The following is a 23,480-nucleotide window of genomic DNA, read 5'->3' on the forward strand; positions in this document are numbered from 1 at the left end:
TGGGCGTAATATTATTCCGGGGAGAAAGAAGATTGACTGTAGTATAAGAGTTTTACGATTAATAATATAGAATGGCTTATTTGCTACTTTTTTTTTGTTCTTTCTTTATTACTTTTTTGCACATCGCGTTTGTCTCAGAACACACTTATGACATTTATATGAACTGCCCACACGAACGATTATTATCAATAAGAATTCTTCATCCCTTTTTATCTGGAATTTAGGTGAAATTACGCCTCTAGATCATTATAAATGACATTTTACTTAAGAAATGGAAAATCTGGAATCGGAAGACAAAATAAGCTAAACATATAGACAACACTGACCATTAAACTTCAAAGATTAAGTAGCTGACTAATTTGCCTGGTTTTCAAGCGCTGCAGCGACGGCCAAGATCAATTTATAAATTGCTCTGACTTCGGCAATATATTTCGATCGCCATAGCTGAGAAATCTCACAGCATCTGTTATGAAAAGAATTTAATACAATCTGATACTTAAAATATACGACTAGAGCTGGTATTCCAAAATCAAGCAATCAGTCTTCATATTTCTTTCTGAATATTTTCACATACTTCATAAAATAACATATGTATATACCTATATGTATATATATATATATATATATATATATATATATACTGTATGTGTATATATATATATATATATATATATATATATATATATATATATATATATATATATAAAAATACATATATATGTATATATTTACATACTCATATGTATATATACACATATACATATACATACATACGCACACGCACATATATATACATATATATTAATTTCGTTTCTAACACAATTAGAAAAACTCAAAAAACCACCAATTAAAACAAAACCTGTCAGAAGGATCAACAATACAGTATAACTATTTTAACTAGGAAATGAATGATCACATTTCCTAGGCAAGTTTGTGATTCCGTCATGGAAAACCAATATAACCCTAGATATTTGCTAACCACCACAGTAAATGTTTTTCTGGGTAGCAAACAAAACCAATGAAATTCACAATTCATGAAAAGGTGATATTTTACTATTTCTTGGCTCCTAGCAAACGCTCCGAGCGGAACAAATTAGCGGAACGGACACACGAGTCAGAATGTTCACAGCTACACTGATCTCTCGTTAAATATAATTTTTTTTATTTGCTATTGGAGATGTTTTACATTGGCCAGTATCTAGTATCTAGCCAGCTGGAATATAAGGATCAGAGCTTATGCTTTTTCCCTCAATTTTTTGTGCTATTCAAGAAATAGCGCTTATAAAAGGATAAGTTTACTTTTGCTATCCTATCAACAATCAGCTAATTTCAATGTAACCTCTATAGTACCAGCGCAAGATTAATTTTTCCTCCTTAAAACTGCAAGACGTTTAAAGTACACCAGCAACGGAAGGATCAAATTCTACATCAATATCAATGGGCGTTCTTTCTTTCACAACTTCCACAGATTGCACACTGTTGAATACAAACTGATTCAACAGAGCTGCCAGTGAGCATGAGAGAATTATGAATACAATAGAAAGTTCAGAAGACCTGGTACTTTAGAAAGTTCAAAAGACCCGGTACTTTTATAAGTTATTGTTTAAAGTTACGTTATTTTTTATGCGAACGTGGACTAGAAAGGCGTGACTGTCAGAGGGAGGAAAAACATTAAAAACACTGGCTCCTAATTATGGGAACTCCGCGATAAAAGGAAAACGAAATAAGTTCAGTGGCGCACTGTCGTGTTCCAAGAAGCCTTTTCGGGTGCTTTGGTGTCATTTCACCAGTATGAATTTCATAAAAGTGATGACGGAACCACTATTATGACGACATAAACACCGCCAATAGTAAAAATAGAAAAAAAAAAATGAGGTAAAGATATTATGAAGAAACAGGTTTCTTTGCTGCGTTTTTATGGACACTTGTAAGGAGATACTAAAAGGCAGCTACGAAATATGATAAGTTTATTTGTCACTGCCACATTTTCTTCAATTGCTTTTATAGTACCAGGAAAGTGGCATCTACTGGATACAGATAGCTTTGTGTCTTTTTCAAAAGGAGTGTCTGATGATTCCCCTTCCCTCTCTCTCTCTCTCTCTCTCTCTCTCTCTCTCTCTCTCTCTCTCTCTCTCTCTCTATGGCCAGAACACCTCAAAGTATCCTGATCAATTTTTCCTTCGCTCTCTCTCTCTCTCTCTCTCTCTCTCTCTCTCTCTCTCCAGAACACCTCTAAGCATCCTGAGCCGTCTTTTCTCTCTCTCTCTCTCTCTCTCTCTCTCTCTCACCAGAACACCTCTAAGCATCCTGAGCCATCTTTTCACCCCCCCTTTCATCCTCTCTTGCTTACTATGTACTATGCTAACTGCCCATTTCAAAAGCTGCAACAATTTCCTTTTATTTCACTTCACTTTTACAGATGAGAATGAGCTCAACAATGCTATCACATGTCAACTTTTGCTGACATAAACACTCCTGAGTCTTTTCAGTCTTCCACAGGGATTTTATTTTTTAGTTTCCTTTCTTTATCTATTCTGTGACCTACCTCTTCTCTCGTCGTACCGTAGTCCGTTAACTTTGCTTCCAAATACCTGTAAGAATTTACCATTTTAGTTATTCCACCATCCATGCTGATCTTCGTATCTCTGCTTTCCTTGCTTGTACTTCCTATCAGTACTTTACTGTTGCTAACATGCATTGAAGTTTCTCATCACATTCACCGACTGACACTATATCATCAGCAGTATTAACCTATCCACACTATTCTCAGTTACTTTCATTATAAGAAGCCGCGAGCCAATGTATCCTTACTTCGACGAAAACTAGAACCAATTTTATCTAATACTATCTGTTCCACTAAATCACTCACTCTCACTTCTACACAATCAAACAGAAGTTTTGCTTTAATCACGAAGATATCTAATTGTACCCAACGAACTTCTTTCTAAATAATGATTTTTCGTAAAGACCTGATCAGTTGCAACAAAAGTCCTCTTCCTGTCCAAATTCGTCACATACAGAATTTTGCGGTTGCAATTATCACAAAACAGCTTTATACCACAGAAAAGAGAAACAGATTCATAGTATGGGTGTGGCGTAAGAAGAACTGAGATGAGATAATATATATATATATATATATATATATATATATATGTGTGTGTGTGTGTGTGTGTGTGTACATATAATAAGTGTGTGCATGTCTGTATCCGTACGTATAATAGACACAGTAACCTCTAAGCTTCTTCAGTATGCCTGTCACTATAACACCTTTCCATCCTCGAGGTACCACTTGTCTTGCAATCAATGAATTTAAGCAGTATTGGGTCTGGTTAATACTTTGATGGATAACCAACGAGGATAGTCAACACAACTTGTACATGAGCCTCCATGATTGTCAATTGCAGCTGGTGCTGCCCCTTCCAATAGTAGGCTAACATATATGTGTATGTATATATATATATATATATATATATATATATATATATATATATATATATATATATATATATATATATATATATATATAATATAAAGTTACAATATATATGAACAAAGCTACAACCAAAGGGAAAAGTGAAACAATGAGATGCTAAATACTTTCGTCTTATTACCAAGACATGCTGTGACCATGTCTTGGTAATAAGACGAAAGTACTTAGCATCTAATTGTTTCACTTTTCTTTCGTACGTAACTTTGTTCGTATAATCATCGTGATTTAAAGTCATATATATATATATATATATATATATATATATATATATATATATATATATATATATATATATATATATATATGCACGCCTTATTCTTGATGTAAAATAATTTTTGCCAAGTAACTCAGATCCTCCTTACATATTCATATCTTTATTAGTATGATAATACTTTAGGCATACGAAAATTTGCACACAAAGTCCTATAAAGTAAACAAATTAAGCACCCACACCCACATAAAAACCCTCATATCAACATCGACTTTATGCCCAACTCTTTGCTAGTAATGGGTATAAACAATACGCGCTCTCCCAAGGCCTCTCCCACACAGGAAACGGCGCCGTTCCATACACTTCCATACATCCGGAAAATGCATTTATATATAGCTACGACCCTACACGGTTCAGTAAACCACGTGTGTACTTCACGGGAGATTAAGCATCCCCACAGCCACATGGAAGAACTCAAGATCTATAAAAGAAAAAAAAAAAAAAAAAACTTGGTAGACATTAAAGAGGACACCTGAGGACACATGGGCCGTGGGCAATGAACGGTCGGCGTGGAAGGGCCTCTCAAACGGCGGTTCTCGAACGCCGCATTATCTCTGTACTTATCTCTGATGTATGGAACTGCGCCCAGAGACACAGAGGGGATAATTAACGTCGGAATATCTTGTCCTCTTCAACATAAAGCACTCCCAAACCTTCCATTGGCCAATGATACTTACGGGCTAAGGAGGTGGTTATCGCTCGGCCCGGACATGGGAAGCTTGCTTTATAAATTACGGTGTTTTCTGTCTTACCTCTCGGGTAATTAGCACTTTGATGGAAAAATGAGAGAGAGAGAGAGAGAGAGAGAGAGAGAGAGAGAGAGAGAGAGAGAGAGAGAGAGAGAGAGAGAGAGTATTTGTTTTTAATAAACTAGAAACCATAATAATACTGAATAAACAAAGTACTGACAACGGTTTCTTCCATTTATGACATTATATCAATCAAGTGAAGGACTTACTGAGAAAAACGTAATAATACTTTAACCAAATGTAACAAACATGTCAATATGAAACTGAAATATATTGATTAAGCAAAGTACACTATGTTTATCCTACAGGGAACCAAACTAACTCTCGTTTTAATTTTTTTCATTATTCGTGTATCTCACGTTATTTGTTTGTGGCCATTATTTGTCTTTTTCACTTCTCTTGTATTTTTCTTGGCCTTAAATTCATGGGAATTAAAGTCAGTGAAAATAATTCATAGCAAGCTAACAATCTCTAGTCTCTCTTCGTCTGAATATGAATACTATGAATAACAATAAATATATTATTATTATGAATAAAATAATAAAAGTTTAAAGTTAGCTACTGAGTGCCAGAGGCAAGAGGCATGAAATTTCACTCGCAAACAGTGCCCTGGACCCCAAATGTAAATAGGAATCAACGGAAACCGAGTCCCTATGAGACCTGGGAGAGCAAGGCAATAGTTACTGATGACTCAGCAAGTAGACCTATGCAGTTCTTCACATACCCATTCCTATGTCACAGGGGCAGTAAATCTTGTTTCTCTCTCTCCTAAAATCTAAACACGTGTTGATAGTCACAAGACCAACCTTTGTTAAAAATTTCGAAAATATCTATACAAAATTTAAGTGTAATTCTGTTGGCAAACAGAAAAACAAAGAAACCAACAAGATAACCATCGTCTTTCTTCTCTTCTGGAAATCTCTGAACACTCCTTTCACTCAAGTACTGAAAACCTTGGTAGACCTAAAAACCGTGAACTCACCATACCTTTCACCCTCAATACATTTTCATATTTACGACTTCAACACATATAAATACACACGCACACACCCACACACAAGCATGCATACATACATATATACATATATATATGCATATATATTGATATTTATACTTATATATATATATATATTTATATATATTTATATATATACATATATTATATAAATATATACATATATATAGATATATACATGATTATATATATATATATATATATATATATATATATATATAATATATATATATATATATATATATATATATATATATATATATATATATATATTCTTCTTTTTCTTTTTCAAGCCAAACGAAACACGAAGAAACACTTTCATTCAAACCAGGGAACCAATCAATGAAAAGTGAGAGCGAGAGCAAAAAGAAATTTACACTAGCCGGGAGCTATAGACATGCCTCTTGAAGGGCGTAAAGTTATAATAAGCTGTAGACAGGATATAAGGTTACAAGAGGATACAGAAAAAAAAAAGTCACCAAACCATGCAATCCAGAAATTGATGATGATTTTAACACAGCAATGTGGGAATGGATAGTCTACCTGTTGTAGACACGTAGCCTTTCTGCTTAAACACAGCAGAACAGAACAGTACGTACTGAAAAGTTAGGCCACCTAGCAGATGAGAAAACAAAATGATTTAGAGATACTACTGTACTTGAAATTCAGTCCAGTCAAAGCTATCAACACATGAGAAATAATCAAGGCAGCGATTTATAAATAAATGTAACAAAGTTTTAGTAATTTTCATGAAAAAAATCAACACAGCTAAGATTTAAAGCTGCAAAAGCAGACTTAGCAATTCAAAATGTCCACTCTCTCTAAGACGTATTTTCAAGTAACCTGGGCAGCCACCTTTTCATCAGATGGAATCGAGGTATTCACTAAAGGAGGGAAAATGAAATATTCAGCACCTGTGTCTTAGAGTCGTTTAACTACACTACTTTACTGAATCCTTATTTAGACAAACAAATAAACTTTGCTATATTGCTATATAATGAAAGAGCAATTAGTGGAAACAACTGAAGATGACGCTAAGCGAAGGAGAACTGAATAATTGTCAATGAAGTGAACAGGTAAAAGGGCATTTTCAAGGCCATTCATACAGGGGCCAAATAGTGTGTTAGGAGGCTCATCCTGAAGAACATTACCAGAGATGAAGAACAGAGCAAACATTTTGCTTTTCAGAATAACGCAAATGCAACTGTTAGATGAAAATCTTAAGAGTTCATACGGAGAAAAGCATGAGGATAATGAAGATATATTTAACCTATACGGCAGTGAAATACTTCATTTTTGGATGATGGAAAACTTCAGGAAGACAGAGAAAACATATGTCAGGAGTGATTTCCAATGCTTGGATACACAGGAAACAAATATGCATGAAATCGCACAGTTTGATGGTCGCTGATTCACAAAGAGTAATAAGGTGGAAGTCGTGTTAGCGGTTGATCCAACAAGGTTGCGTTTGACTGTGATATGTTTGAGTAAACGTGAAGTGTAAATACGCAGAAAAAACAATAGGTGTGTCCGTGTGTATGTGTGTGTGTGTGTGTGAGAGAGAGAGAGAGAGAGAGAGAGAGAGAGAGAGAGAGAGAGAGAGAGATTCTTGACTACTGTTATGCGAACATTGCATTATTTCATACATAATTTCCCTTAAAGAAAACATTATTATTGTTTGTTTTCTTCAATCTTACCAGGTCGATGCGACTCTCCAAGTACACATAAGACCTGAAAAAAAAAGCCCCACTCTTTTTCAATCATTTTTTCGGCCTTCTCGCGACATTAAAGAATGTGGGTTTAGACTCGTGGCAAAGGAATAACTAACATGCACGCTTTTAATCTCTCGTCTTAACTCCGGACAAAGAAGTGACCGAGGTGTGTACATTTCATCTTAAGCTGTCGCCGCCAACAAAGGAACGACCGCGTGCTCGCACGCTCTGGAAAACGTCGATTCCCAGCGCCTCGTCGGGTCCGTTCTTTATGGTTAGTTGCTTATGGTAATGGCGTGTTGATATAGTGCGGCGTCGACTGCTCTTAATGACTGTAATTCAGTGTCATTGTCTCCGGCTAATAGGCGTTTATTCGGGTTTGATGTCCCTGATTTATTATTATTTAGCTCCCTGCTAAAGGCCTTTCAGAGATATCACTGCGGTGGGAAAGCGGCAATTAGCCTTTGCCTGACGGGCTGGTCACTTATGATGAACTACAAGGCGGCTTTTGAAGGTGTGGGTGGGGGTGCCCCGTTGGGTGATGCAGGAGGTGGAAGTGGGGAGGGTGGGAGTTGAACCTGTCTTTTACCGCAATTACCTTTCTCGTTCCAAATGAAATAAGGTAAAATACGCATTAATCAGCGGTGATGAAATGCTCCCTCGATGCGGTGGACATAAATCTCGAATGGAATGATGAAGGTGAAAGTGGATTATTTTTTTTTTTCCGTTGCGGCAACGGGCGTGAGCGTTCCTCAAGGGGGCTTTCTTTGACCAAAGAGAAGAGTAATGACTTCATAGACTAATTTCCGAAATTATCTGCACTTACGCTTTCTTATGCTTGCAAATTTAACCGTAATTTTTTTTTTCTTCTATTCCTCCGGTAGATCTCGAGGTGGTCCCTGAAAGCGAGATTCGTAGGTGCGAGCCTCCTATACGTAATTAATTGAATTTTTTCCTTGAAAAGGTCTTGTCCAGACTTCCTGCGTGGGCGTAGGGAAAGGGCAACGGCTGAGGCTTGCAACCTTATACTTTGCATTTAACTACATATGAACAGAAAGTTTCCATTTTCCATCGAACCTTCCTTAATGGGAACGTGGTCGCTTGCTCGCATGCACATGCGCATAAACGCAACACACACACACACACATATATATATATATATATATATATATATATATATATACACACACACTGTGCATTAGTAGAATTACAAAAGGACCTCATTCAAACTGGATGGTATTTAATAGAGTTTTTATTCAAAAAGTTACAAGCTTTCTTGGACAAACAGTCCATATATATATATATATATATATATATATATATATATATATATATATATATATATATATATATATATATATATATATATATATGACAAAGTATGGCGAGGTAAGGTCATCCAGTTGCCCGTAATGTGAGCCTTCTCATATAGAAAACACCGTAACTAACTATTCACTAACCGATTATCCTTAAAAACTACATCAGTTCAGGGTTACATGCATATAACTGTCAACCTATAACAAGAATAAATGGAAGGTAAAGGTTCTTAGGATATACGAGATTTAAACAAAAGCCCTGATTTGACTGAACTTACGCTTGCAATTTCGTGTTCCAGATATAAAAAGACTGCTTTATGCAACTGAATGGCTCGCCTCCTCTACGGATAAACTGACTTTAATAAATAATTTGGCTGGATGTGAAAATACCACGAGACACAGAAGAAAAAAAGCAAAACTTTTAACATGTGACGAAGCCTGTGACCAGAACAACGAGAGACTGAATAAATAATTGGCTGGTAATACCACATTTTTTCCCTGTATTTTCTATTATTGATAAATTTATTATCCAAAATGAGTAACGATTCATACGACACAAGCCGAAAACGACAAAGACCACGTGAATTAACGATCCTAAGATACGAAGTCCATATGCAAAACAGGAGAAAACTGGAGAAACGAAATAACAAATAATGAAAGATATTACAAGAAGCAAATCGTATTTACGTACCAAACTACAATGCAAGAAAGGAAAATAAAGCTACTCTTATACTTACGATACTCGGTATCAGTACAATGTGAGTAGAGCAACGGGAGACAAAAAAGGGCGAGGATTCTGATGCTCTGTGAAGTAAGTATCACTCACTGGTTTTTTAGTTTTCTGTAAAAGAAAACTATTGTGCCGCCTTTGTCTGTCCGTCTGCACTTTATTCAGTCGGCACTCTTTTCTGTCCGCCCTCAGATCTTAAAAACTACTGAGGCTAGAGGGCTGCAATTTGGTTTGTTGATCATCCACCCTCCAATCATCAAACATACTAAATTGCAGTCCTCTAGCCTCAGCATTTTTTATTTTAATTAAGGTTAAAGTTAGCCATAATCATGTTTCTGGCAACGATATAGGATAGGCCAGCACCGGGCAGTGGTTAAAGTTTCAGGGGTCGCGGCTTATACAGCATTATACCGAGACCACCGAAAGATAGATATCTATTTTCGGTGGCCTTGATTATATGCTTAAGCGGCTGTGCAGAAACATGATTGCGCCGAAGAAACTTCGGCGCATTTTTTACTTGTTGGGGATAGGAGATTCTAAGCGTACAACGCATGTTCTCCAACCATGAGTTGTGCCCCATCCTCTGCATCGTGACCTTCTCGTCCATATGAGTTAATAAATTGATTAATTCACATGCAAAAATGTTTCTTATTATGATGGTATGTCTATACACAAGGGTCATTAAGCCTAGGGTTTCAAGAAACGTTCATTTGGAAAAAGATAGTTACCCCAGTATCTTAATAATAGCGATAAATCGAGCTTGACACTTCTTTCTCTTTTTTACAAATTACATATTTATAAATTATATTTACTATTAACTTTATCTATTTTGAAATTGTCTACTTATGTTGCGAGTCAAAGAAAATCTAATTGAAACTTTCAGTACACCAGTTCTTTGCACTGATTAAAAAAAATGTTGAAAATTTGAATTCATTTCCCGTAATGTTAAAGATAGCAGAAACTTATGTTTCTGTTTTAAAAAGTTTTTTTTCTGTTTAAAACTAGTGTACAGTTATTCTGACAATTATCAATATTTTTTGAATCGTAGAAATTTTGTCAGTTTACTTACTTCTTATTTATTATTTACTTCTTATTTCTTATTTTTGAACAGTTTTCCTTGTTTCAACGTTGAGGAATAGTTCTCATTAACGACTTCAAACTACACGCACTGACTTTTACAGTGGAAAATATTCATGATACAAAATCCTAGCGTATCCTGTATGTTTCGGAGTTGAAGGATACTTCCCATTTAATACTGGAAAACATGACTAATTTACTGTAAAGCCAAGGAATAGTTTTGTTTCTAATTTTCCAGACTACAAACTTTAACTTGTTAAAGTCAGATAACATCTATAATTTTTCCAAACTACAAAATTTAACCTGCTGTCGAAGGCAGATAACATCTATAATTTTCCAGGCTGAATAAATTATTCTACAAATTCCAAATGTGTATTACAAGCAAAACTAAACATGCATTCATACGTACAGTGCTTTCATCTTTTCCCAAAACGTCTTCACCGCAGCCAGTGCTGTTGTACCCTGTAAATCTCAGCAGAGCTTCGGGAAATGGACCTCATTTGGCTTTGTTAGAGAACCACTTCAACCTTCCACTTAAATTGAGCACTTCCTTTCATATGCAGGTGTAACAACTCACGTACGGCCATTTTCCTTTTAATTTCAGCTCTGATTTTCGCCGGGGGAAACGAGAGCAGATAAGGGGAGTAAGAACACTGTATGAAAGGTACGTCGGGACTTCGCGCCATCATCGTTATTTGGGTCTTCTCCATTGCTTTGTTAGGCAATAGTATACGAGATTTAAGAAGAAATACTACATGAACAATATGGATACGAATAAGTCAAAGTATGTATGTATGTATGTATGTATGCATGTATGTATGTATGTATGTATATATATAAATAGTATATATATATATATATATATATATATATATATATATATATATATATATATATATATATATATTTGTTTTTAACTCATGTAGCAAATGGGTGTTACAGACGCACAAACAAAGCCACTCCAACATCTCCTAAAAACATAACAGACACCTCACGCGTCTCGACTGTCGACCTAACCGCGCAACAACAACTCGCTGCTGGGAGAAAGGGGGCTGGTGACTGATATAATACATGTACAAACGCTACCGGGGTGTAAGCGATGACAGGCAGGGCAGCCGATCGAGACTACGGTCTACCCCAAAAGCCAAATCAAAGTCCTTCAAAAGAAGGCACCGTGCTTACCCAATACAAATGGGAAAAAGCACGTTAAAAGAAGATTAAAAAGCATTTTAGAATAATTCACATGGTGATTTCTGCGAGCAAACGTATTTACAGTCAGGAACTTTATATTTTATACAGCTTTTCATATTCTCTATACTGAATTTTTTTATGAGATACTATATCTTTGTATCAGGCGCGACATGCGAGTGACTGGCGATCACTCAATCATTAGATTATGGACCAAGTATCTGATGTTTCCGTCCTGAGGATTTATAAATCTTGAAAGTAAATAAACCGAAGAAAACTCATCATATAAAGCTTGCTATGAAAAAATATGCCTAGGATGTTTTGGTGCCCCAACTTAATGATAAGAATTTAATACTGTGATCTTGATGCGCCCAGTTTCTTACAGAATATGGCAGAAAACCATCAACATGACTCCCTAGCCTCTAAAAACGAATAGATTTCTTAAAGTCAACAACAATGATACTTTGTGACAGAACTATAAAAGAGGACTTATGAAAATATAAAAAAATTAAAGAAATAAAATGCTCGAATAAATAGCTATATAGAAAGAGATAAGAAAGAGATAAATGAAATATATTGATCAATAAGGTAGCCTTGTAAACTCAGCGGACCTCATGCGGTGCACTGTAGGCATTACTAAAGGTTCTTTGCAGCGTCCCTTCGGCCCCTAGCTGCAACCCCTTTCACTCATTTTACTGTACCTCCATTCATATTATCTTTCCTCTATCTCGCTATCCACCCTCTCTTAACAAATATTTCATAGTGCAACTGCGAGGTTTTCCTCCTGTTACACCTTTCAGACCTACCTCCTCTCAATTTCCTTTCCAGCGTTGCATAACCTCATAGGTCCCAGTACTTCAGTTCACTTAAAACTGGCCTTAAAACTTCTACCTGGCGCAATCATTGGTTTGTGAACTGTAATAAATTTTTGGGAGCGGATAAGAGATTTATTTTTTTTTCATCAATTCATTTTGCAATACTACTCCCTAACAGAACCGATTTTCGTCGTCAAGGATCCAAGCTGCATTTTAAACTCAAGTTCAACTCAAGACACCTGAGGCAAATTAAAAAGTGTTAACGTTTTCGTAAGCGTTCATTACATAATTACCTGCTATCCAAGAAGCACAAGTGGACAAATTAGTTTTTCTAGGAAAGTTATGATCTCAATATCTATAAAATATAATTAACCAAAGTATATTTCTTTAGTTAATGCAAATCGTACGTTTTTCTACAAAAATTACAATCTCAATATCTGTAAAATATAATTAATAAAAGTATATTTCTTTAGTTAAGGCAAATTGTACGTTTTTCTAGAAAAATTACAATCTCAATATCCGTAAAATACAACCAATAAAAGTATATTTTGTTAGTTAATGCAAACTGTACCTATCTTAAAACAACATTTAAAGCACAAAAAAAATGTAATCCTCACCCACTTTTCTGGGCGGATACCAACCACTAACAGCAGGCTTAATGCTCTGAGATTTAACGGCACGTAATTTCTTTTCCTTTGGTTAGCAGTGATATATGTAAGAAAGATAATTATGTGTGTTATTACAAGCGGTTACGAAGCATTATACCGTTACGCCCGAGACGAGGGCGAATCGACGGCAATTTCGCAAAATTAGCGTCGGATCAAAGGAGCGCTATTAATCTAGTGTGCAGAGTTGCAGAATTCTTCCTTTTTATTCAGACGCTACAAATTCGGGTTTGACAGTTCCGGCTAGGATATTTCCTCGGACGCTGAGAGCCTAATATTTTAATGGATATTTTCCTTTATAGTGAAGGATGATTGGATATGTTAATTCAGACGAAGCTTTAAAAGTGGCAGGGTACTTCTGACTGATATTGTGAGTTTTCACTTGTTTGTTCCTCTAGAGTCTAGAATTCCTGTTTCTGTAGTTCAAAAGTGTTAAGTATTACTTCAGAATCTGACATTATAATTGTCTTTTTTTTTTTTTTTTTGACTGAGAACCCACCGGGTCATTCTATTTCACAATGAAATTTCACAAGGGTTTATCTATAGAATTAGGAATAATTTTCATGGATAATTACCTAAAAAAAAAAACCGTTTGGGTAAATGTACCTTTAATTAGGTTACGACCCGGCGGGCGGGTAGTGCCATTACTGCACCTCAGGCGGTGCACTGTAGACATTACTTAAGGTTCTTTGTAGCTTCCCTTCGGCCCCTAGCTCCAACGCCTTTCATTCCCTTTACTGTACCTCCGTTCATATTACCTTTCTTCCATCTTACTTTCCACTTCTCCTAACAATTGTTTCATAGTGCACTCCGAGATCTTCCTCCTGTTAAACCTTTAAAACTTTTTTTACTCTTAATTTCCCTTTCAGTCCTGAATGACCTCACAGATCCCAGAGCTTGGCCTTTGGCCTAAATTTTATATTCCAGTTCCAGTTTCAACTTTGAATTACAGATGTTCCGGAGGGTATCCATCTCACATCTTAACAGGAATAATCTTTCAGAAGGAAAACTAACTAAGCGGTGATTCCTCTTAGACATGACTACATAACGGTTACATTCCTCCAGATCTCTGGAATCACAAGGGGCGTATCCTCAAACTGAAATCCTAACGTCTCCGTAGACGAACCTATTAATTAACATGAAATTTTTCCGTTTAATTTACAGCATATTTTTTTTTAATGCGAACGAACTTTTTGCCTCCAAATGATCCGTCGAATTTCTAAAATTTCCCCCGAGGTGTTTTCTCCACAAGGGCGTTAAATATTGGGCGTTCAACACCTTCGTGCATCCATTCACCGGATATAAATGCAAAGCGAAGTACACAATTGGCTGACTATGCAAAATTTTTCCTTATTCTGAATGATCTAGGCGCGCCGATCTTTTTTTCCCGTCCATCAGACCGCGGCATCGTGGTACGATGTTTGGCAAAGAGGCCAATCGAGACAATTAACCGCTACTTTCGGTGAGTAATTGCTTGATTTCTCGCGGAGGCTGCCGTGAGTCCGTACGCTGTTCTCCACAAGGTGTTTCGCTTCTGTTCCTCAGAAGCGATAAAACGGACCCAGTGTCCCTGAAGAAGCCTTGACGGAAACAACGAAAAATTTAATAATGTATATGTATGTGCACACATATATATTATATATGCATATATATATATTATATAATATATATATATAATATATATACTGTATATATATGTATATTATGTATTTGTTCACAGTAGACGGATAGTAAGTTGATAGGTATGACAGTAGGACGGGGGAGTGGCTTACGTATATCTGATTATTATCAAATAAAGGCATAATTTGAGATAAAATAAATAACACGAAATTTAGGCGTTGCAGTCACAGTTGAGAAGACACTGTTCATATTTTAGCAAAAAAAAAAAAAAAAAAAAACAGTCTTCAATTTTATGATGGAAATTTAGTGCTGAGTATATAACCGACCGGGAAATGTTTTCATTAAATATGAATGGAAATGTGCACATTAAAATTAAATCTGCCTAGAGTCTTGACCGGAAAAAGAAATAAGTTGTGCCAACTACCGGCATTTTATTGCTCGTAAATCTTATTTCATAACCAATGTATTGGAACACAATATGCCTATAGCTATGAGAGGAAAAAAATAACTTTTGCGATTATATTACTACTTCCCTATTACTTCTTCACCGAAAAGAATAAAAGTCATTATACTTGAAAGATTTTTTCCTCCTTAATTAATGAAAAATCCAACTGGTAGGCTCGGTACTGTAATGAGGTTCGACTCTGTGCAGAAAATTACCCAGTTGGAATTCATTAGTGGAATTGTAAAAAAATAAAAAAAAAAAAAAAAAAAACTGCCAACAGGTGGAGCAAGGTATTTAAAGCTCTACAACCCCCAATTTTCCGTGTTGCGAACTCTCGTTGACTTATTAGCGGAGGGTTGAGAAAGAAGCCATAAATAAAGTTCAATAGATATATAAAGAATTTATTGGTAGTAACTAAAATCAAAGCGAAATGAACGAATTAGCGTTCGGGGAATCAATAATTAGAAACGTGCTGGAACCCCAGATGTAATGCGTGAGACTTAATTATACATATATACATATATACATATATATATATATATATATATATATATATATATATATATATATATATATATATATATATACATACATATATATACATATATATTTATATATATAGATATTATATATAATATATATATATATATATATATATATATATATATATATATATATATATATATATATATATATATATATATATATATATATATATGTTATATATATAACTATATATATATACAGACATAACTGTATCATACAAGAAGAACTGTAACAAAAGGTATAAATCCTGACCGACTTCGTTTAACTTAGACAACTTCAAGAGGACTGGTATACAGTAAAAATCTACATTATATGTAACAGATTGAAAGCACTCTGCTAACGAACGTACAAACAGATATTATCAGCAGCGAAGAGTCAGCAAAGTACTTCTTGTTTTGCGAAGAACACCTGACCTTTTTGGAATACCGTTTTATTGTCATTTAGACCAGATTAAAACCAGTGGGCTGTTTTTCTTACTGGGGGACTTGGGATTGTAGCTTTCTGTTCTTCTTATTAGGGCCACAGCTTGGATAATAATAATAATAATAATAATAATAATAATAATAATAATAATAATAATAATAATAATAATAATAATGGGAAGAGAGGTCTCTCAAGAATATTTCGTAAAGTTAATATAGAAGCACTGCAGGCATTCTTTTTCCATTATGTTTTTCCCGTTCTTTACATATGCATACTCTATACATTTACATAAGACAGGGACAAACTGTTTAAATATTATATCTTTAAAGTTGATTTATTGTAATTAGTGTCTTTATCGGGAGACGATTTTGGGACAAGTAGGCTTTGGAGTGGAGAAAAGTAGGTGAGGTCTAGGAAAACGGCGTTCAACGAAAGGAGGATTAAAAGAAAAAAATAAAGAGGGAGATCTACAGACTCAGCGGTCTTAGGTAGATCCAATGTGAATCTGGCTTACCATCAATGGACTCAAATCCACCAGCAACGTTTGCTTTTGATCCTTGATACCAGGCTGCCAGAGTCATTTATACTGGATTTCTCTTTTTATGATAAAATGAAAGAAGATAATATGATAAGGTCTAAAGTTAGGTACAGTGCCGTCAGTGCACCTCATCCGGTGCATTGTAAGCATTACTTAAGGTTCTTTGCAGCGTGCCTTCGGCCCCTAGTTGCAACCGCCTTCGTTCCTATCACTGTACCTCCTTTCATATTCTCTTTCTTCCATCTTACTTTCCACCCTCTCCTAACAATTGATTCATAGTGCAACTGCGAGATTTTCCTCCTGTTACACCTTTCAAACCTTCTCCTGTCAATTTCCGTTTCAGCGCTGAATGACCTCTATATTCAATTGAAGTCTAAAGTTAGGGTACATACATTCAGGTCAGCTGTGTGTATATGAACGTAAATTCATAACAATACAGTTCCGATATATAACAGAATACTATTTCCCTTCTCGGAGCAAAAGTAACCACTTGGCCCTGAAGTTAGTTCAATCCCAGCTTGATACCCCTAAGGAATAATGCTGCCTGTGGATTTGTCCTTTCCCAACGAAGACTGCAATCACATTATTTAAGGAATCCTAGAGTCTAGAAATATACAAAACACTAAATGATGTGAATGATAACAACAAGTCTATTCTGCAAGTTTTAAAGAGTATTTTTTTTAAAGAAAAGTGTCTTCTATATTTAAAGAAGAACGCTCTACTGATAAAATTCGTGTAAGTGCAAAGATTTTATTCAGGTCATATTACGGTCAGTAATATGAACATCCTAAGAGGCTTAAATTTTAAGTTTGAATGAAGCATTTCTTGAACTTATACCCTTCCTAGAAAAGGATGGTCACCGGACTTTCAAGGCCTTCTATCCTAATATGACAGTCTCTGATACAGTGATACTCTGGTTCATATAGAATATGTTGATTTTAGAATATGGCTGCAGTACAGTGAGTTCAGGTTAATGCCATTTATAACACCTGGTTTCAATACAGTGAGTTCAGGTTAATGCCATTTATAACACCTAACTAAAAAAAAAAAAAACACCCATAGCATTACAACCTGAATATTACTTAAGTATTTTAGATGAATAAGAGATCCAAGTTTTAACTGTTTCTCTTTGACAGAAGGATAGTTTGGTTGCAATACCAGGTGTGCATCTTTCAATGTCAGAATGACAGCAGCTTTATCGTACTACGAACTCAGTAAATCTTTCAAGTTGAAAATGTGCCTGCAATCGTTTTTACCACGATTTGAAAGCATTGCCAAAGTAATGTAGCTTGACATCGCTTTATCCGAGACTATATTTTTGTCTCTTCTGCAAAGGGTGTGTAGCATTTTGACGAGTCACCGTTGAGTTCAAATGATATCCTTTGCAACACTTTCCTTTACCCCTCTGTCAGATACGGACCATTTTTCATCCTCGTTGCTAATTAAGCCGTTGCCTTGAGTGGAACAATACCTCTTTTGTCAACAGCCGTTCTCTCGTTCTTCTCATGATTTATGGCACGAGAATTGTTTGGGATGTTGTTAGGGCGGTTGGGAGGCATTACACGGCCACGCCTGAGAAACCGCCAAATCTGCGCTAATTTGGCAAAATTAAACCAATGCAGCGCTGTTCTAGCGAGGAGGGCTTTTTTGCCGGCATACGAGTTCTTTCTTCACTTTAACGGGTCTGGGTGGGCCTCGGGGTTAATTAAACTTTAACTTATATGCACAAAACGAACGCCCAGGGCGCGACATTCCATGCAATGTGAAGAGTTTAATGGTCTCATTCTCCACAAGCAGATGGTTAAATATCGGTCTAAGCTTCGCAACGCCTTCGTAATAGCGTCGGCCCTAGAATACTCCCATGGGTTCGCCGGTGCTTTGGGTTGCTTGAAATAAAAGCAGTGTAGGGTACGTATTTAATAGGCCATGAGTAAGGAAAAAAAAATAATGAAAGCAGATCGTACGGGTTCTTTTAGACAGGGAGTGAACTATTTTAATTTTCTAGTCAAGACTAAAATGACGTATAATTGTCCTTCTTACATTCAATTTGGAGACTTTATTATACAAAATTATTGTTCATTCTAAAGTAAGTTTCAATTTTCTTATTTTCATTCCTTTTCGTCCCAACGGAAATTTTATTTTAGGAAAATGTCAGGTAGCACAACTCACAGTAATCATTTGATACTATGCCAAATTGCAATGTGATAGAGTAATGAGCAACAAGCACATATACATATGTTTGAGGATTATACTTCCAAATATTTATATTGATGGAGGAACGCCTCGATATTTTACTAAAGGAAATAAAAGACCTTCATGAAACTTCTTTATACATGTGTCTACGAGATGAACGACATTCTCATATATATATATATATATATATATATATATATATATATATATATATATATATATATATATATATATATATATATATATATATATATATATATATATATACATCTATGTCTATCAGTCTATGAATATGTGTGTATATATATATATATGTATATGTATGTATTATATATACATCTATGTCTATCACTCGCGGACATATGTATAAAGAGGTTTCATGGATGTCTTTTGTTTCATCAAGTAAAATATCCAGTCGTTCCTCCACCAATATGAATATTTGGAAAGTACAGATCCTGAAACATATGTATATGCGCATGTTGCTCGTTACTCAAATCATATTGCATATAGGCCTATATATATATGCAATCATATAATATATATATATCATATATATACTGCATATATATATGTATATATATATATATATATATATATATATATATATATATATATATATATATATATATATATATATATATATATATATATTTAGGAAGATGATCTTTGCGAAGGATTGAAAGTCATCAAACTCGTTTTGACGAAGAACGACATGACCCCATCTACTGTAGATGTTCTAATTAATTCCCGACTTCCAGAAAAAGAAGAAGTCACATTAAAATGGAGAATGCTCACTACGAAAGATACTGAAATTCGTACATTAACGAGAAAAGAAAAGGAAAAAAAGGCGACTTTTTTTCTCCAAGAACAATACACCGTAACTAATTCATACTTATGGAAAACGACTGCGGGAATGTTAAGCAATCCATGGAACCAAAAAGTGTGCGTTCACATTGCAGTAAAACATGCCGTGAACATAAGTCGGTAACGTATCACACAGACCTCACAAACATGTTGAATACAAGTCAGAAACTTTTTGCTAGTTCTCCCCAGTGTTCATACCGTTATTCAGCATTTCCCAAATGTGCGTTCTCCAGTCAGGGTCGCTGACTTGTTTTCAATCTGTTTGTGACATGAGTGCGGTAAGTTTCCGACATGTTTGTTACAAGGGGTGATAACTTATCGCCTCGTGAATTCATCGGATAATGAGCTGCATAAATAATAATTTAGGTTGTTATATCTAAAGCTTTAACAGTAAATATTAGCTTTATATTCATCTCTGTGTGACTGAAATATCAAATTTGTGAATAGAAAGATTGTCATTTCCAATATTGATAAAGTATATATTTGTGGGTACACGAAATACACATTTTATACCGTACATCTTTATTCTCGCCGTAGCGATAAAGTAAAGTAATCTGTAGTCATACCCATATTTTCAAGACCATTTCGTACAAGTACCCTGAACATGGTGGTGGCGAAAGAGATATAATTAGGAATACAGGCAAGTAATTAAAACATAATGAAAGCATATTAGACGATGCACTAAGAACGACAAAAAAAAAAACTTTTCATGCTAATGACAAGAAAGAAACATGTAACACGAGAATTTAACTTGTACTGTTCTTCCCTCCAGGCGTATTTTTAAGAAACGATTACAGTAGGTACTTGTGGTGTCAAATTAGACTCACTTCGTTGGATCTAAAACAACAGTTGCAATAGATTTCTGCTCAGACTTCGTTTCGTATTAAGTGACGCATGTGATCTGGTTAAACACGGGGCTATTAAAATTAAATTTAATACTCAAATTTTAAAACTGTGTTAGAAGTTACACTCATGATCACAGCTTCTTATCTTTCTGTGCAGAGAGCGACAAGGCTGAGAGAGAGAGGGGGCGAAGATGTAAGGAGCATTTCATTCTATATTTGATTTTATTTAAATTTACATCTCACCTTACATATACATGGAATATAATGTATATCTATTACTACTACTACTACTACTACTACTACTACTACTACTACTACTACTACTACTACTAATAATAATAATAATAATAATAATAATAAATTATCTCGTATTTTTAAAAAGTGGGAAGCTTATCGATCTGATGATACCAGAGGCATCTTGGTCGAAAATCAAACCCATAACGGCTTCTAAAACTTTAGACTGTGGTTAAGCGCTTCAAAGCGATATCACTTGCCAATAAACAATAATAAAAAAAAAAAAAAAACAGAACTTACGCGAAACAATAAAAGACGGACTTTTAAACCCCAAAAAGCATTAGCATTAAACAACACAAAGGCAAGGAATGGCATTTCCATTTCCGAAATGAGAAACCGAAAAGAGAAAAAAAATTACCCAATGAATGAAGACAAAAAACGGACGGGGGAGTAAGTTGCGTGACGAACGACTTGGAGGGACCTCAATAGCTGACGAGGCTCGGCAGGAAATAAAGAAACGTCTGTTGACATGCAATTGCAGATAACGCGTTACATCGCATCTTTCAGACTCATTACAGTCATTACAGTCGCTGTAAAATTCATAAGGTTACTTTCAGTTCTGGGAAACTGCCGGGGCACTCGGTTTGCTGAAGTGATTGGTAATTGTCTAGATGTAAACGACTGCTTTCGTAAATGAGTTACCCATTTTCATTTACTTCTGTTCCATATACAGACCCCTTTTACTTTTTTTTCTTTTTTTTTTATGTTTTCGTCTGCGTCAGTGACATTGTCGAGGAAGGAGAATATTAAGTTGTCTGGAAAAGAGTACTTAAATTTTTTTAAATGAAAAAACGAAATGAATTGCAAATTATATATAATTTGGTTTCTATTGAGGTGGCATTATTTCTCGAAATTAAAGAGGAAAAAGTCTTCAGATTTCCCTTTTTTTTATTTATCAAAGGACACTTCAGTCACACTGAACACGCACGCATACTCATAAATCGTAACCTCATATATAATTTACTCCATAAGAACTGAGAAACGGAGACAAAAAAACTTGAATAAAACTGCAATTTCAGGAAAAAAATTATGTTCATGTACAACTGTTAGCAAACCAGCCTCTTTAGCAGAAGAGCGCGAAAGATTTTTCTGAATTCCCATGTTTTTAAATATATATTCTTCATTCCCTACATCAAATTGTTATAATAACCAATTAATGACAAGAACCCTAATACTCTCTCTCTCTCTCTCTCTCTCTGCACCTAGGTGATTTCTCTAATTCTTTTCTTTAACTACTGTTTTCTTAACTGTTCTGTTGAGTTCTAATACAAAATGTAAAAAAAAATGTTTAAAACATGCTTTTGTTAAAGTGCACTACTAAAAAGTAAAAAATAATTTTTTGAGACTCCAAGATTTCCTTACAATTAATCATGTCTACTAAAATAAAAGCGTGGGCGGCAAACATGGAAGGAATGCTACAAGAAATAAAAAAAAATATATTTCTTTTCTTGTAGCATTTCCTACCATGTTTGGCGCCCACGCTTTTACTTTTGTAGGCATGATTAATTGTAGGAAAGTCCTTGGTGTCTCAAAAAAATTTTTTTTTTACTTTTAGTGCATTTTAATAAAAGTATGTTTAAAAAAATTATTTTTTAATTTTACAGTTTTTAGTTTTGACAGAAATTGTAACCGATTTATGATTGTAGTTAACGAAATTGAACGTGATATCCTGTCGAGCCAAAGAAGGTTTGAAAAATCCGTAGTTATTAACTTATATATATTCTACCGAGTCAAAGAAGGTTTAAAAAACCGAAGAGTTATACAAATCCTGAGATACTGGGAGAGGTCACTGTAGGGTCACTAGAGGTCACTACTGACTTACTGATCATGTCAGGTTGTATTGTCACCGGGACTGAGTAACCATGCAAAATTTCAAGTCCATCGGACGAAGGGAACAAGTCGAAAATTGAGTTACAAGTTTTGACCTAAACAGACAGACAGACCCGTTAGGACACTGCTGTCTACATTTACTCTACAGAAACCAGTTAGATTCATATTGTTCGGTACGGCGATTATTTTCGTTTTCTCCCTCCACCAAGGTTGGGAATGCTCTTCGCGTTTCCGATTTTCACTACTCTTTAACCTACCTTCCATCTTTCGAAGGTAGATCTGTCACTTCATTTTGGAAAAGAAACGTGATGTTTTTCCTTCCACTTTCATTTTTTTTTTTTTTTTTTGTGGGGTCCTGGGAATTAGAAGTACTAAAAGCAAAGTATATAAAACTAAGGACAAGATACGGCATGAAAGTTTCAATAAATCCATTAAAATCACTGAGTCAAGGTAGAGAAAAGTCAGAAGCCCTGGGATTCATTAATGTTTAAGGAAACGTCCACATAAACAACGACAATAGTAAGTGGTACCAATCCGACTGAGCCTTGCACATCAGTCCAGGAGTATACAAAGTCCTCTACAGCATCTTCAGTACTGTGTAAGAGAACTTTCTCTACAGCATCTTCAGTACTGTGTAAGAGAACTTTCTCTACAGCATCTTCAGTACTGTGTAAGAGAACTTTCTCTACAGCATCTTCAGTACTGTGTAAGAGAACTTTCTCTACAGCATCTTCAGTACTGTGTAAGAGAACTTTCTCTACAGCATCTTCAGTACTGTGTAAGAGAACTTTCTCTGGCATCTTCTGTACTGTGTAAGAGAACTTTCTCTACAGCATCTTCAGTACTGTGTAAGA

The sequence above is a fragment of the Macrobrachium rosenbergii genome, chromosome 24 (genome assembly GCF_040412425.1).
Source record: "Macrobrachium rosenbergii isolate ZJJX-2024 chromosome 24, ASM4041242v1, whole genome shotgun sequence".
NCBI classification, from domain to species: Eukaryota; Metazoa; Arthropoda; class Malacostraca; order Decapoda; family Palaemonidae; genus Macrobrachium; species Macrobrachium rosenbergii.